This window comes from Lagenorhynchus albirostris, chromosome 10, assembly GCF_949774975.1.
Source record: "Lagenorhynchus albirostris chromosome 10, mLagAlb1.1, whole genome shotgun sequence".
NCBI lineage: Eukaryota > Metazoa > Chordata > Mammalia > Artiodactyla > Delphinidae > Lagenorhynchus > Lagenorhynchus albirostris.
Window position 1 is genome coordinate 69368500 of NC_083104.1, and position 13110 is coordinate 69381609.

Here is a 13110-nt window from a genome sequence, read left to right on the forward strand (position 1 = left end):
GCTCCAGTTTTCTCAAGGCTGCAGGGTCCCTGCTGACGTCCACTGATGTGTTCTGTGTTCCCTCTGCGTCTTGGGCCCCTGTGCTGAAATCCACTGAAGGAGCCAGGTCTGGTCTTGTCCCGGGGCCTTTGAAGGGTTACCTGGCACCTGTTGCTGAAGCTGCGACTTCTTCAGGCCCCGTGGCTCTCCCGGGACTCCCGCCTGCCCCTGGAGGGCCCCAGTGTCCAGCTGTTGCCTGGATGTGAGGGCTCTGGATGGGTGGGCCCAGGGACAGCCCCCAGCCCTTGCTAACCTGCCCCTGGCCGAGCCCTGTTGCTCTGAGCCCAGCTGAAGGCAGGGCTTCTCCAAGGGGCGTGGCATTTCCCTAGGTGTACATCGCTGTCCTGGGATTCTCCAAGTCATTGGCTCCTTTCTAAAGATGTCCCTCCCCCCTGGTGTGGAAGGGAGTGAAATCCTGGCCATTTAATTCCTTTCCCTCCTAGTCCTACAAAGGTTTTCTGTTCCTCATTCCTGTCCAGAGAAAACAACATTAACTCTTAGTGACCCTTCCCTGCTCTACTGACCTTTTTGTTTTGGGGGTTATAAGTCTTTGACCAGAGAAAATAAGGCTGTGTCTTAGCGCTGATATTGGAAGGGTACAGGAGAAAGGAAAGGAAAAAACAGAAAAGTAAAAGAAAAAGTTACCTGAATTTCCCAAAGGCAAAATATATTGGGAAATATTTTCAATATTTCCCTTGTAAAGTACTCTGTATCAGACACGCAGTATTATTCCTGAATTGTCAGTTACTCCTCATGACTACACTATGGGGTATATCGTGTCATGACAGACGAAGAAGGTGAAGCTTAAGGAAGTTAACTTCCCCAAAGGTCTTAGAGCCAGTTAGTGGCAGAGCCGAGCATAGAAGCGAAAACTCTAGATTCTCAACTCCATCCTGTTCTTGAGGCCTTTGCTTCTCAGAAAGGAGTCTTGGGGTCAAAGTTCTTCAGCACTCCGTAAAAATAAAATGTGGCCCCTTGAATAACATATATCATCCCCAGAGAAAGGGGGATTGGCTTCAGTGGACTCAACCAGGGGTAAAAATATCAAGACACACGCCTCATGTCGTAGGAACTCTCATTCCATGCTAGCAAGGGCTGTTGGTCTTCAGATTCCCTCCCATTCCTGTGTATGGGAAAACTTCCATCTTGCTGTTCTCATTCAGTCTTGACACGAGCAATGATTTTCACTACCTGTTGGGATGACTGTGCTTGACAAAAAGTGTGATGTGACAGCCTCCCTCCACTCGGCCTCCCTAGTTAAATAAAGAGGCCTTCGACTCGCAGCTGTAGCTGTTTTGTGCAGAGCCTGGTACAGCCCTGACTCAGCTCGCAAGTCAGCTCAAGCCCTGCCCTTTTCTGTCTGCCAGTAGCTGTTTTCCAGCTATGAAGGACCGTGGTGCAACATTTGAAAATTCAGCTCTGGCCCCTGCTGGCCCTGGAGTTGAAAGGCCAAGGCGGGTATCTGAGCACCGCCTACAAATAGCCAGGGGAAATAACATTTTGCTTTATATATTTAGCTTTTATTACACAGTCAGTTATTGGTGTTATAACATTTTTTTTCCCTTTAAATAAAGGAAGGGAAAAAAATCCCCGCACAGTCATAACACATGCACATGGATTCATTTTCCCAAAAGCCCCAGTGCCCAGGGCATTCTGAGATGGAGGGGTGAGGAAGGGAAGGGAACAAAGTCAGTGGGACGTGATTAAGATGACCTGAAATGGCGGGAGCCAGGCCACTGCACAGGCTCATTAACAGACTTACTGCTTTCTCTTCATTGCCTCCTCCAGGAAGCCCCCCCCTGGTGTCCTCCTGGTCAACAACTAGGCTCTCCACGCACATCACAGTGCCTTACTGTGTGCATCCCATATTGTATTATGACTGTTTATGTACCTGGCTCTCCCACTAGACTGTCATCTCTGGGTGCTCAGGAACATATCTTATTCATCTCTTATCTCTGGTGCCTGGTACCTCCAAGCAGGTCAATAAATGTTGGTTGAGATGGTCCTTACGATGCCAAATACAGGGGCTGAGTCAGTTACTGATGATGACATGCACTGAGGCTCAGACAAAAAGTCTATAGGATGGAAAGCATCTAAAGTCTATAGGATGGAAAGCAACATGGAACCATGAAGTGTGTTATCCGTGTCTGATACGGGTGTGTTTTCTTTGGTGTGGTTTGTGTGTGCAGGACAAAGAGGGTGCCATCTCACCAGTGGCTGGTAGGTCTCTTCTCATGCTAAGAAAGAGGATTAAACGGCATGATCATGAACTTGAAGAACATGACAAGGGGGCCCCATTATCTCCTTAGGACTGTGAGCTCCCACTCCAGTGCTGCCTTCCTTAGGCTACGGGAGGGCAGGGACTGTGTCTCTTTTGTATCCAAATCCCTGCTGCCCAGTCACAGAGTGTTACCAAGTCCAAGCTTGTACTGCTTGCTGTGTGACAGGACAATAAATGGAGAGAAATGAGTGGTTGGGGCAATGAATAGTGACTTTATTCAGAAAGCCAGCAGACTGAGAAGATGATGGACTAGTGTCCCAAAGAACCCTCTTGCCTGAGTTAAAATTCAGGCTGCTTTTATGCTAAAAGGGGAGGGGGCGTGGCTGGTTGTTGCAGACTTGGTGCTGGAATCCTTTGTTCTTGCAGCTGTCCACATAGGTCTGGTCGCACTGTTCCTATCAGTATCCAACAAGACACTTGTGGTTCTCTGTTCTGCACCTTTATCCATTTATCTCTATACCAATGGAAAAGTGTTGTACCTTTAAAGGTCGGAGCCTTGAGAATGGCCTATCATGTATATTTCATGCTATAGGCAACATTCTTTCGCAAATGTGCAGATGTGCAGAGCATGACTAAGCACAGGCAACAGAGTACAGGGGTTAGAGCTAAAGGAACAGATCCAAGATGGAGTCAGGTTTGTTCTTCTCTGTTACAAGAGCAGATGCTCAGTAAACATTTGTGGAATGAATGGATGGATGGGTGAATGCACACATGCAGGAAGGAACTCTTGCAGTCCAGTGAAGTTCATCAGGGAAGACTTCAGGGAGATGAGCTTTGAGTCTGGTTATGAAAGAGGAAAGAGTATGCGGTGGCAGAGAGGGCTTTGCGGTCGGGTGAGGGGAGACAGGCCATTGGTACCCGTTGGTTTGGATACTTCTAACCAGATGCTGACTCCGAATGGCCATCTCTTGGGGGAGAGGAAGACTTGGGGGGCTGTGGGAAGTCCTACAAAGACACAAGCCTGGAGAGAGGGTTTTTTCCCCTTTTTATTTTGCTCCTTTTCCTCCAGCACTTGGAACTGAACACATTGCTAGGATTCCTTGAGTCCCTAGGGCAGGGGTCGGGGTGCAGTTAGGGGGGTAGTTCTAACAAACGAGTCTGACAGAGGCATGTGGCGTGCGGCCCAGAGAGATAGGGAGTGGGGAGGGGGGAACGAATTGAGAGTTTGGAGAGGAGGGAGTTCTATTTTGGGTGACTTTGACTCCCAGCCTCTCTGTCAGCCAGATCTGCAGCAGACCCCCACCCTCTGCACACAGTTCGCTTGTACCTTCTGTGCACTGGCTTCTGCTCTGTTTCTGGCTCCCCTCCTGCATCCTTTCAGACTTGGCTCTCTCTCTCTTTGGTGTTCTGCCTCTTGGTATTCTTGCCTGCATCCGAAACCTCCTCTCGACCTTTTCAGAGAAGCTATCCCTGAATAACAGCAGCATCTACAGATAATAATCAACATCTGCAATTTATCTCCAGTCCTACTACGTGCCATGCACCACACTAGGTGCTTCGTGTGTCCTGGTTCAACTCACAAGAAACACGTGAGGTCATTAATCCTGTGATCGCTATTTGACCAGTGAAGAAACTGAGCCCCAGAGAGGTTGGGTGAAACCCCAGGCAAGGCCATCCTTAGTGTTGGTGGCAAAGATCTGCCCAACTCAGAAGCCTGTGCTCACAGCTACACAGCCCTCCCTCTGAATCAGAAACTCTGGGGGTGGGGCCCAGTGAGCTGCATTTAACAGGCCCTCCAGGAGATTCTAGAACCAGTGCTTTAGCTGATCTGGCTGCAACCTGGCTGAAAACCTCCCAATCCACCCAAGATTTGGAGAAAGCTGATTCATTCACTGCTATTACTCATCCTTAAGATTCCATTGACCCGCTCCGGGCAGAGGGCAAGATGCTTAAGGTTCCCGAGACCTTGTTCCCCTGGTTGTGAAATACAAGCAACCCCACCCTTAGAGGGGAGCATCCCTGGCTTCTCGTTTCCAGGAGAGGATCTCCCAGGAGTGGTGACTCAGCACTGATGGCACCTTAGCATCACCTGGGCAACTTCTACAAGTTATCAATGCCCGGCTCCCTCCCCGGATCAGGCCAGCATGTCTTGGGGTGGGATCAGGGCATGAGTGGCTGAAATGGACCAAGGGGTGGAGAACCTTGGCCTGTCCCTCCCCATCACTTCCTCAGGGGAAGGAGTGAGGCACCTCTAACCAATGGCTCTGGGAGGTTATGAACCGGGTCTGCCTACGCTCGCTCCCGTCCCTGGGCTCTGCCACCTGCAGGGGGCGCATCTGGCCAGCTCTGGGGGTTGAGGTCGGGAGCCCGCTCCTACGGGAAGGTCCACGGTCACCCTCCTATGCCGAGGACTGGACATGTCAGCTGGCCTCACTCATGGGTGAGACATTAGCAAGTCCGTTTGGCCAGAGAGACACAGCCGCTTACTCCCACAGCTCTGTCAGGAACGTGGCTGATACCGTGACCTCTATCTGTTTGCTTCATGTATCTGTTTCTCAACTGGTCCTGAACTTGAGCCAGAAGAGGAAAGTTTTATGTGTGGACCCCACAAAATCCCAACACCAAATGCTGGACAGAGTTAGTGTTGAATTTAATGAGATGCCATAAACAAGGCAGCTAATTAGTTAGTGGTCAGTAAAAGTGTGTTGCCTATGAATCAAAACCTAGGCCCCTCTGGTCACCACTAAACCTCCCTGGGGAGGACTGAGCTCCCAGCCTCAAACCTCCACCACCAGTTAACTCCTTAGCCCTCTCACTTCACTCAAGGCAGTAAATGTCGGTGACTCTGGGTAGGGGTTCACAAAGGATCTCTGCAGCTGAGAGAAGAGCAAATTATTTAGAACTGGCTGTACCTTTTTTTTTTTAACAAGTTCCCAGGTGACACTGATGCTGCTGGTCTAGAGACACATTTTGAGATCACCTGAGCTAAGTGTGAAAACAAAAGGCGCTGGCTGGAGGGAATGCCGGGGGGGAGGGGCATCTCTCGATCCAGATGGGGTCCAGTGTTTGGCAAGCTTGGCTGCAAATTAGAATCACCTGGAGAGATTTGCAAATTCCAGAGCCCTGTAGGGTGAATGATCCCGTTTTCCCAGGACTGAGAGCTTCCCTGGGATGTGGGACTTTCAGGATTAAAACTGGCATAGTGCTGGGCAAAGCAGGAGGAGCTGCTCACCCCAGTGGCTCCCCCACACCTGCCCAGGGATTCTGTTTTAATTGGTTCTGGTTGCGATCCAGGCATAGATATTTTTCAAAATGCCCCATGATTCTACTGTGTAGCCCGAGATGAGAACCTGGGGGATTTGATCACAGCTCTGGAAAGAAGGGGTGACTTGTGAAAAAGGTTGGTACAAATGCTGGTGAAAGAGAAGGGGATGGAGAGTGAATGAAACCGCCTGCATCCCAGTCCCTTGGGGAACTTGTTAAAATGCAGATTCCTGGGTCCTTTCCCAGATCTACTGACCTGGAAACTCTGAGAGCAGGGCCCTGGGATCTGCATCATTGAGAAGCCTCTTACGATGATGCACTGTCCCTGGAGATCTGCTGAGAGTGGGAAAACCAAGAGCTAAATTGAAGGAAGAGAGCTGGAAACGCAGGCTGTGTTCCAGGTGGGTAGCTTGTTGAGGGTTTTTGGTCTGAGGCCAAGAGGAGCATTAGTAGGGTGCAGGTGGAGTCCAGAAGAAAGGGGTCAGCCTCAGCCTGGCTGGAGGACAACCAAATCAGTAAGAAGGGATGGGGCTTGAAGAAATGGTTCCAAGCTAAGAGCACGTACCAGCTCCCTGAGTGAGCGCGAGGTGAGGTCAGTGCTGCCGGCTAGATGTGCAGGACTCATGGCCCCCCACCCCCGACTCTGTGACCACACAGCCATGTCCTGTGTGTCTGAGTGGGGCCTGAGCGTCCACATGGGAGATCAAAGGGCCCATACAGGAAGCATTTCTAAGTGGAATCGATTGGGCGTGGAGACTGATTGGATAATTTATAATGTAAAGGAGGGAATAGCACGTGTGTATGTGTGTGTATGCGTGCGCACGTGCGCGCGCGCACCTGGTGGGCTTTTGGACAGCCTGTCAAAACCTGCCTCTCACCCCAGCCCAGTCAGTTATGGGCTTGTGACCTTGGGCAGGTCACTTGACTTCTCTGAGCCTCAGTTTCCTTGTCTGTAAACTCAGGATGCTAATACCCACTTCTCAGGGTTTGATGTGAGAATGAAATGAGATAATACATGCAAATACCTGGCATGTAGCAGTTCTCAAGACAGAGGAAGAGTGGTTTGAACCTCGGTTCTGTGGTTTGAACCTCGGACTGTGGAGTCATTCGCAGAGGAAAGCAGGGGTGGTCCGAAGGGGGAAGGAGGTGAAGGCGGTCTGAGAGGAAGTTGATGGGGGCGGTGCCAGTGCTTCTGAACAGAAATGTGGGTAGTTGGAAGCGAGCTGGAGTTGGGGGAGAGGAGGTTTCGAGAGTGACTGCTGCTGAATTTATCTGAAATAAAGAGATGGAAGGTTTTCTGGGAGGGAGAAGGGTGAGGGAGCAGGACAGAGACCCGAGGTGTGAACCTTGGCAAAGCCCCAGCACAGCTGCTGCGGGCCCGGCCCTGTGCTGGGCGCAGGGTTCCTGAGAGACTGTGCTACGCTGTCCCCAACCTCAAGGACCTCACAGCCCAGTGAGAGTGACGCTAATTCAGGAAGCAGCCGTGGCTCTGAAGGGAGAAAGGCAGGATGCTGAGGAGGGGCCCTACACCCACACCTGTGGGGAAGGGCGCAGGCTGCCAGGTGAGTGGCCAGGAGGAGGGGGAGGGCCCAGAACGGAGTGTTCCAGACGGGGATCAGCTGGTTGAAATCAAGGAGAGAGAGAGAGTGAATGTGTGTGGAGCATGGGGACATGCGGCTCAGATTTCACATCGTTCTGAAACACCGCGAAGAGGGAACCGGGAAGAGGGCCTCTGCAGGGGGAACAGGATGGAAGGAGGTGATACTGATGCGCACAAGTGCAGTTTTCAGGGGAGGTGGGCCCTGAGGAGGGAGGCGAGGGGGAGACATGAGGGGCCCTGCTGGGTAAATAAGGCCCCTTAGATGGAGACAATCAGGACACAGCTTGCAGGGGTGTCAGGGTCAGAGAAAGGTGATTGAGGAATGGGGGAGTCCATGCCTAGACTGGGAACTATGGAGGGGATGGTCTGAGTTCCAAAGAGGAAACCCTAGCTTCTGTAGCCTGAGGTCTCACAGCCAAGGTCTCGTTTCCCTTGGAGGAAACATCCCGTTCCTGGAAGCACAGAGAGGAAAAATATCTTATGCCTTTTATATGCAAGATGCCTTTTGTTTGCTGGAGGGTGGGGAGGGGGGAGAGTAGAAACAAACAGAAATGAAAATGTCCAGAGTTGCGTCTGGGAGTGCCAAGATCTCATTGAACCACACAGGTTTGTGAAGGCGCACACCTTTGCCTCGCTGAGTGCCGCTTGAGACCTCTTGACGGTGTCTGGCCAAGGTCTGGATGCCTTTGACTTCCACTGGACTCTGAGGAAAGGTTGAAGGACCTGAGTTCATTGGATTTTCCATGAAGATTTATTTCTGGGGTTAATAACTTTCTCCTCTCTCTCTAACCCACTCCCACCCCCTGCCATGAGATAACTTTCATTCAGGAAGAGGACCTGCTGCATACACGGCACTATGTCATGTTCTCAGGGGGCTCAGAGTCTAGATGGGGGAAAAGCTCATTGGCATAAAAAAAGATAAATTAGTACATTAAATAACACAAGTGCCACAGAGTACTATATGATGCAGTGTCCTAGAAACAGAGTAGACAACAGGGGCTCTGAGTTTATTTGGGAGAATTCAGGTAGATGAGAATGGGTAGGAAGGCTGCTTGGAGAAGGTAGGACCTGCATAGCGGAGGGAGAGGAGGGGCAGGAAGCAGAGGTGGGCATGGGGATGGGGTGAGGGATAATATTGCCGACCCAAATGTATTGGGTTGGCCGAAAAGTTCATCCGTGAACCGCTTACGGGAAAACCCGAACGAACGTTTTGGCCAACCCGATAGAACCAGCAGAACCAAGTTTTGAACTCTGTTTCAAAGCTGACACATTCTCTTGCTTTAAGTATTTATCCAATTGCAGAAGGACACGCAACCTTTGAGTTATGGAAAGCCATCACATTGGTGATAGGCTTTATAACGGATAGTCAAGAATTCAGGAAGTACATACTGTAACGTATCTGATGCATCCGCTCTTACTGAGTTCCTGCTGTGTGTGCGGAAAGAGCCCGGTGGGGGGAGTCGGAGATAAAGTGGAAGTGTCCAAGCCCTCTAGGAATTTTAATCCCTTGAGCAATGGCGCGTTTAGGGAGGAGTGACCAGGGAGCCTGCAGCGGAGGGGTGAGGTGGGATAAGGAGAAAAGATGAGGGTGGGGGACAGCCCAGAAGTTACTGAGTGGCCCTTCAAGGCCCTTCGGGCAGGAAGCCACCCCAGATTAAAGTAACTTGTCTCTGTTCTGTCCTGACCATTCAGGGACTGTGGGTAACATTTTTGGAAACACAGGGAGTGGCCGGCTGGGCTGCTCTTCCTGGGAAAGGCTGCCCGAGCTGGCTGCCTTAGAAGATGGGCAGGACCAGCTGCTCAATTCACGGGCCCCAGTGCAAAATGGAAATGCAAGGCTCCCTGTTCAAAAATTATTAAAGATTTCAAGACGGCAACAGCAGAGCCTTAAACCAAGCCCGGGGCCCTTCTGAAGGTGCCCAGCTCGCATACCCAAGAGGCTGGTCCAGAAGATGGGATAGCCTGGATCTTTCTGTGACTCGGTGTGCGGTAAGATGATGGGGCTGGACTGCTGTCTGTGGCTGGGGTACAGGGCTTCTCTGTGCTAGTGCTGAGTTCTTCCCTGAGAGGTGGTTGGGATGGGTGATGGGGAAGGGATGGAGAGGATTCCATGGCTGGGGGGGTGGGGGGCGACCGTTTACCGTGATGCTGCCATTTCTGTGCCGTGGGGAGGCCGTGTCTGAGTTTTGGAATCAATTAGACTGAGGTTCAACATGTTTTATGAACCCTGCTAACTTGGGCAAGTTGCTCACCTTCGCTAAGCTTTGATTTCCCTGTGTGTAAAAATGCACAATATCATCTTTGTAGGATGTTGGAATAAATTAAGTGAAAGAATAAATGTGAACGTTTGAGCCTAGCCTAGCTCTTAGTAAATGTTAGTATCCTTCTTTCTAAAAATGTGCTGAATATCTGTCTTGTAAAATATGGAGCGTGGAATAGATTGGGTATACATTGTCAGCTATTTGTTTTTTTCCACCTCAGGCTTATTGGGGAAGTGGCTAAAATATAACACCAAAATTTCAAATGGCAGAGGGAGTGTACACCCCATTATAATAGACACCAAAGGAAACCCAGTTGCATCTGCTGGACACACACATACACCCAGAGGGATGTGCACACGTGCATGTGTACATACACGCTCCGGAACTGAATTGAAACTGGGTTGGAATGAGATGGTGTTTCACAGGAGAGAGCCCTAGTGTGGGTGTCATCTCCCGGTTCTGAGCCTCAATGTCCTCATCAGTCAAGAATATGGACCTTGCTGGGTTGTCTTGGGATTAAATGAGATGATGGATGTGAACACCTGGCCTCTGGTCCATGGCGGGTACAAGAATCTTCTGGTGGATCTCTGCTCCCGGGCCTTAGTGTGGTTCACGGGAAACTGAAGACAAGACGTTGCCTTCCCCACAGTAACATTTCCTGAATATTATGCTTGGGCAGCTCCTTATAAACTAAACGTGGGCTGATTTGAAATTGACGCGGGGGCTGGTTATCAGTGATATTACTGTTTCCTCAGCTCATACACTGGGTCTTCTCTCTGCAGAGACTTGACAGTCAGTAGAATCTTGTGTGTTTGTTTCCTGGGGATGAACACACATGTACGCACACCATACATAAACACACCACCTACACGTCCATACTATACCACATACACACATAAACACACTACACGTATCATGCTATAAACATACACATACACACCACCCCATACATATACCTCTGCACCATAGCATCCAACCCTCTCACATGCCAACATGCATTAATATCTTCCCTCCCTCCCTTTCTTCTTTGGTCATTTCTGAGTATCTCCTATACTTGCTTGTCCAGTGTGCAAGGGTTGGGTATCCCCGCACCCCAAACCCACATCCCTCCTGATGTCTTGCCCTAGAAACTCCAAGTCATGGCCACCTTTCTCAGTCCCCTTTGCCATCTCATCTGCCTCTAACAAATTCCCAGGCTGAAAGTACCTTATTTTTAACCCACCCAGAAGCCTGGGGCTGCTGTCAATTCAGGTCTACCCCCCAGAGACCTCCAGGTGAAACCGGGCTTGCGCTTCACTAGGCTCTTCCATGGGCAGAGCCCTGAACCTTAGCCACCACTGGGGCGGAGGCTGGGGCCGGGACAGGGGAAGGGAACCTGGTTGGAGGGCCTGTGATGTGCCTAGTGCTGTGCCGGCTTCTCGATATGTGCTCTTTGTGTGATGCTCACAGTAGCCGTGGGAGGTGGGCTTTGTCGTCCGTGTGCCCGTGAAGGCAGTGAAGCTCACAGGCTTAATATGAAAGCATACACTCCTTACAGTAAACCACCCGTCTCCTGGAAGACCAGACCAGACCAGACCAGCTGAGGCCTGGGTCTGGAGGGAGCTCCTTGTTCCCCTTCCCCCCACCTCTGGGCGGTGAGGTCTTTCCTAGAACCTGAAGAGCAGCTTATGATACTAGCAATCTTCTAGAGGGTTGCCAGCTGCAGTAGCCAGAGCCCTTGGCAGTTGGAGATGGTGAGGCTAGGAACAGACGTGTTTTGTTTGTTTTTAACAACTCTATTGAGGTATAATTGGCATACCATAAACTTGACATAATTCAAGTACATAATTTGATACATTTTAGCATATGTATGTACCTTTGAATCCATCACTACCATCAAGATCATGTTTGACCATCGTCCCCCAAATTTCCCTTGTGCCTTTTCATAATCCACCCCCTCCCTGCCCGCCCTCCACCCTCTCCATAGGCAATCACCCACCCGGTTTTATTCACTATAGATTAGTTTGCATTTTCTCAAATTTTAGACAAGTGGACTCATACAGTATGTACCCTTTTATGCTCTGGTTCCTTGTACTTAGTGTAATTTTTTTTTTTTTTTTTTTGCGGTACGCGGGCCTCTCACTGTTGTGGCCTCTCCCGCTGCGGAGCACAGGCTCCGGACGCGCAGGCTCAGCGGCCATGGCTCACGGGCCCAGCCACTCCGCGGCATGTGGGATCTTCCCGGACCGGGGCACAAACCCGTGTCCCCTGCATCGGCAGGCGGACTCTCAACCACTGCACCACCAGGGAAGCCTAGTGTAATTATTTTGAGCTCCATCCACGTGTGGCGTATATCAATAGTTCATTCCTTTTTATTGTTGAGTAATATTCAATTTTATGGATACACTATACAGTTTTTTTTTATTGATTCGCCTGTTGATGGACATTTGGGTTGTTTCCAGTTTGGAGCTATTACAAATAAAGTTGCTCTGAACATTCATGAATAAGACATTGTATGTGCCTGTGCTTCCTTTGTTTTGGGAAAACACCTTGGCATGAGATGACTGGATCATATGGAGGTGTAAGCTTAACTTCTTAAGAAACAGCCCAACTGTTTTCCATAATGACTGTGCCATTCCGCACTCGCACCAGCAGTGAGTGCTGCAGTCCTCCCTGACACATGGATAGAGATCTGATTTCCAAGCTGGTTTAGTATGAAATTTGTGAGCCCCACCAAACGGCTCATCCTAAAAATGGAAGCGGTCGGCTTTCAGTTTGGATTGGGAACCCTGAGGGATGCTGAACCTAGCAGTGTAGAATCAGGTGCTCCTAGAAATGTTATTCAAAGGGCTGTTTGCAGAATGCTGGGAGAGGGGAAAAATGAGAGTTCGGCCCTGGTCCCAGCCTGAGATCCTGTGGGGCTGGACCAGGTCTGGAGCTTGGTGTGAGGCATTTTGGAGAAAAGGTAAAAAATGCATTAACAGGATGGGGCGTTAGGGCGGGAAGAAAAAGAACAATGGAAGGGGACTTGGAGCTTGGGAGACTATAGTTTTGTGAGGGCAGGAGCTATATCTGCGTAGTTTGCCCTTAAATCCCCAGCACCAGGAGCAGTGCTAGGCATAGAGTAACTGCTGAAAACAGTGGAGGTGGAATGAATGAACAATTGAATGAAGGATGAACTAATGGAGCTCAGGGGATAGGATTCCATTCAACCAGCGTCATTTAGCACCTCGTGTGTTCTGTGGCACAGAGCCTAGTGTCTGGTGTGGAAGGAACTCTGGAAAGCGTGTGGTTTGACCTCCTCATTCACAGACAAGCCTCAGAGAAATGATGCTCTTAGCCAAGGTCATTCCTGTCTTGCGCAGGTAACCTGCTGGAGCAGAGTTGGGACTCGAACCTGAGTCTCCTCATTTTTAGTCTACTGTTTATCTTCTTCTTTTAAAAATATTATCTTTTCTGATGAAAAGAATAAACGCTCATTGTAGGAAATTTGAAAAAATCCAGAAAAGGATAAGAAAAATAACCCTAAACTCCAGCAACCCAAAGATAATTACTTCAAGCTGTCACACATGTGTGTGTGTGTCTATCTGCCTATCTATCATCTATTATCTATCTATCATCTATCTATCTATCTATCTATCTATCGTCTATTTAACCAATCCTTATGTTTTAACATTTTGGCTGTTTTCAGTCATTTATAGCATTAGTAACCCTGGGATGCATGTCTGGTCCTGAACCCTTGCTGG

General features: G+C 49.7%; 1 protein-coding gene across 8 annotated transcripts in view; it reads left to right on the forward strand.

Moving 5' to 3' along the window:
- Positions 1-13110, forward strand: part of DAAM2 (dishevelled associated activator of morphogenesis 2) — a 113731-nt gene that overhangs the window by 40950 nt on the left and 59671 nt on the right. Inside the window, exon 1 of one of the 8 annotated variants that reach the window (XM_060162799.1) lies at positions 9006-9106. The exons of 6 other annotated variants lie outside the window; for them this stretch is intronic. The gene's annotated coding sequence lies outside the window, so the exon portion shown is untranslated. Of the gene's footprint in view, positions 1-9005; positions 9114-13110 lie in introns of those variants that run through there. One more of the 8 variants, XM_060162797.1, reaches the window with a different exon arrangement.